Below are 4,197 nucleotides of genomic sequence, written 5' to 3'. Positions count from 1 at the left end.
ATTGTTTATCTGTTGAGTATTTTTAGTTAGAGTTTACTCATACCAGCTGTGAAGCTGACCGGATTTGTATTTGTAATCACGGTGTACCAACTAATGGTGCAGAGGGTAGTGTTGCAGGTAGTACGTAGTTACAGTTGGAGAGTCGAGCAGCTGTTAGCAGTTTGCTGTTTTGATTTCAGTTCTTCTAGTCTTGGTGAGGCTCGATAGAATCCTACGATTGTATTTACTTACATAAATGTAAACAATGAGTTTAGATTCTAGTTGTGACGGAGTTGTTTGTTTGAACTCAAATCGATATTCAACAACTGTATTGTAATTTCAATTACATTGAGATTATTGTAGAGGGTTAGTATTCTAATTTTGAAATTTTACTATTCAAAATTTAGGGTCACTAGATTAATAAACGACAAAATTCTCTTAACCCGTAATTAATTTGTCAATTCTCAATTCTATTCCTCGTTAATAAACATGCACTAAACCATAGACCATGACCTAAAATTTAATGAAGACTAAGTATGTGGTCACTCACTGGATTGTAGCAAATGGAGCATGCATCAAAACTATGTCGACGCATGTAATTTTGTCATTGATGAACGAATGGGTTATTCGATCTTGATCGAGATTACGTCCACATCCAATTAATTTGAAGACGATAGGAGGAGAAAGAGGGTTTTTCGGAATTCAAAGATAGCAAAATATTGGTCTTACTTCAAAAGCTTGTGTTTGAGAATTGGGAAGGTATGTACGTCGGGGGAGGCTCAACAGCTCAACCACCGCCGAATAATATAACTGTGGGTTTGATCTGTAGAATGGGATCGAATGATCGATGATAAGAAAGAAACCAAAGAAAGAGACGAAGAGGATTATTTGACCTGACATCTATGTTGCACGGATACGGACACGTGTGTCCGTATTCGACACGATACGATACGCGGACACGTCAAAATCTCAAGTGTCCGACTTGGACACGTAGTGGACACGTTAATTAAATTTTATATTAATAATATAGTTTTTAAAATTAAAACTTAGTCAATCCACATTCAAACTAGACATAATTCTAGTTTTCCTGTCATCTAATTTGAATGTTGTTATCTGCAGATATTAAGTTTCTAAGTTCCAATAAATATTCATCATTTGATAAATGTTCATCACCAGGCACCCAATTCTCGGAAACTTCCAACGGAGGAAAACGAATGCGGTTGTGAAGGCTGGATGACCTAATGTTTATGTTTTTTCTGTTTTTCTGTTAAATCTCAATTATACCCCTGCGTGTCCTTGTTATTTTCGTGTCCAGTCCGGACACACACGTGTCCAGTCCGGACACACACGTGTCCAACTCGGACACTCACGTGTCCACCGCGTGTCCAAAATCAGACACGCGTGTCCGAGCGTATTTGCGCGTGTCCGCGTGTCCAATACGCGTGTCCGTGTCTGACACGCAATACGCGACCATTTTCGCGTGTCCGTGCAACATAGCCTGACATTGACTTTTGGAGGATGTTGTCACTCATTTGTGTCGGCCATTGCTTTATAAGGCAATGAGCCTAATTCACTAATCATTAAACTATATATATAGCACGATTATATACATGAACCGAAGGGCGGCTTAAAAACTAGAAAGCTATAAAGTATAAACAAAAGAATAAACGATTTTCTCTTTCAAAAAGAAGGATGAATTCAAGAAGTAAGGTCCCGTTTATGGAAAAAAAAATCATTTCAATTTTCATGTTTAAGTGTTGTTTGGTTGTAATTGAATATTTAAATTGAAAAAAAATGTGTTTTGACTGGAAATTGACTCCCTTTTAAAACCAGAAATGAATTACATACCCAAGGGTGGTATTATATTTTCATTCTCATCAGCAAAAACTAATTTATTTTTAAATTGTATCTTTTTCCTTATAAATGAGTTTTAATGAAAATTTTAATTAAATATTACATTTTAATTACTTACTAAAATAATTCTAATTTTAAATTCTGATATCTACAAATGCTCATATAAAATTAAGAAATATTTTTCATTTCCATATTAACCCGGAAAGAAAATCAAATTATTTTTTTTCTCACTTTCTATTTAAACAAACAGGACCTAAAGGGAATAGTGTACAATAGAATGGAATGTGACAATATTTACGATGTCATCTGAAATGAAAAAATAATAATCAAGATATGATTAGATGTCAAAAGACATCAAACTACACTGCATATGTCATTCGGGAAGGAACACTATACCACAAACTTTATGTGTAACTAGCTAGAGAAATACCACCAACACCACCTCAATCTCCACACCAGCAATACCTCTCTTTAGCATCCACCAAGATTACCCTCACCACCACCACCACAATCACCGCCGACCTTAGGACCTTCATCAATGCCGACTAAAGCTTTACCAAGACTGCCAGTAGCACCTCCGTAATCACGAGACCAGAGCCCGTCAGAGAACCCTATCCACATACGATAGCTTTAAACCTTGTCAAAAGATACATCAGCAACAGGGTTACCCGGAACAAGTAACAGGTCGTCGACCCAACTTTCACATCTAGAGTAAAGGCGTTCTCAACCAGTTTTCCGCCTCTACCGAGCGTTCCGCGGCACTGCTGCACAACCAAAATATCAAATGGCACCCCGTACAGAAACAAAACCAATTTTGTTCTACTCATGACAATGGTAAGCCGTGAGGAAAGGCATCCAGCCACAAGGCTAGTGGTGGCAACAACCATCAATGTTGGAAAGATTTTTCGTCACATTAAAGATTTGGAGATTTTAGTCGTTCTCAAACCTTGGCAAAATTCATCAGTTTTAAAAAATCATTCTTACCGCAAGCTTTTCTAATCTGAAATATAGTTTGCATAACAAATTTCATTTATCTATTTGATCCATTTGTGAGTACGATTCACGGAAGACTTTTGTTGTTGTATTTCAGTTGTTTACCCGATCAAGAAACATATATTACTTGTAATTACTGATTACTATAAAAAAATTAAATCATACCAAATACCATGTTTATAGTCGGATAGTAATGTAATTATAATATATGAGTGAATGTTCAACTTTCAAAAACAATACTGATTGTCTAGAGGGATACGATTGTTTCTAGTTTTCTATGCATGTGTCAAGTCACTTAAAAAAATAGAAAATAAACTAAATAGAAGAAACAATTACTGAAATTCGATAGCAATATAGTGATATATGTCTATATAGGTTTCAATCAAAGATAAACCGATTGTAGAATATGAGTTGTTAATCCCATGAAAGAAAAGATATGTCACACTGAAGTTCGTGCCTTCGTTTGAACAAAAAAGAAAAAGAAAAAAGAAGTCCGTGTCTTCGTGGGGTAACTTTTCATTTATTTTCTGATGTTTAGACGCAATGCATGATATCAGCATCAATTGGGAGATCAGAGATGCATAGAGTTGCCCTGTCACAATCTTGACATGGTCCCAAATTTGTCAACTTTCCTTAGCAAAACTACAAAATATGTCAATTCTGGACATAATTTTTCTTTCTATTCGTTGTAGTATGCTTGAAATTAATCGAAGATTCGAAGCTATGGTCTAGACATCAAATCAAATAATAAGTCGTGCATGTCTTTTCCTCACTCACTACTGATGCCTGGCCATTACAAAATTCAATCTTATCAACATGCATGGATCTAAATTTAAAAAAGAAAAGAAAAGTATATTCAATTCCAAAGCATTTACATTACCAAAAAAATGGGTGAGACTGTGATGAACTATTATATTCAAATATTCAATCGAGCCGAAATAGGAACAGTGTTGGTAGAAGGCTGGAAATAAAAACGTTATGAGTTTGTTAGGTCCGGCAAGAACTGCCACACGGGGAAAATTTTGTGAACCATAAGATCACAACGTAGGTCACACGTTTTTCTGTAATCTGCAAATTTTGTGAATCACGTGTGCACGTTTGAGTTAGGCACTAGATCTGCATGCAAATATTATTTCTGGCTTTGTCCCTAGTCTTCTTTATGCAAAATTTAATAAACTTTTCTTTAATTTTCATTTTTGCACATGAATGTACAATGTGAATTTAATTTAGTTAAGTATGGTTTTCTAGGGTGTAAACGAATTGAAGTGTAAGTAGGTAGCTAGCTAGTTTATGTGTTAGGAAAATTACGTGACAGAATTTTTCCTTCTTTTGTAATGTATCTTCCGGCCGATGTTTAAGCAATAAAAAACA

This window comes from Argentina anserina, chromosome 6 (genome assembly GCF_933775445.1).
Source record: "Argentina anserina chromosome 6, drPotAnse1.1, whole genome shotgun sequence".
Lineage (NCBI taxonomy): Eukaryota > Viridiplantae > Streptophyta > Magnoliopsida > Rosales > Rosaceae > Argentina > Argentina anserina.
This window is presented reverse-complemented; position numbering follows the sequence as displayed.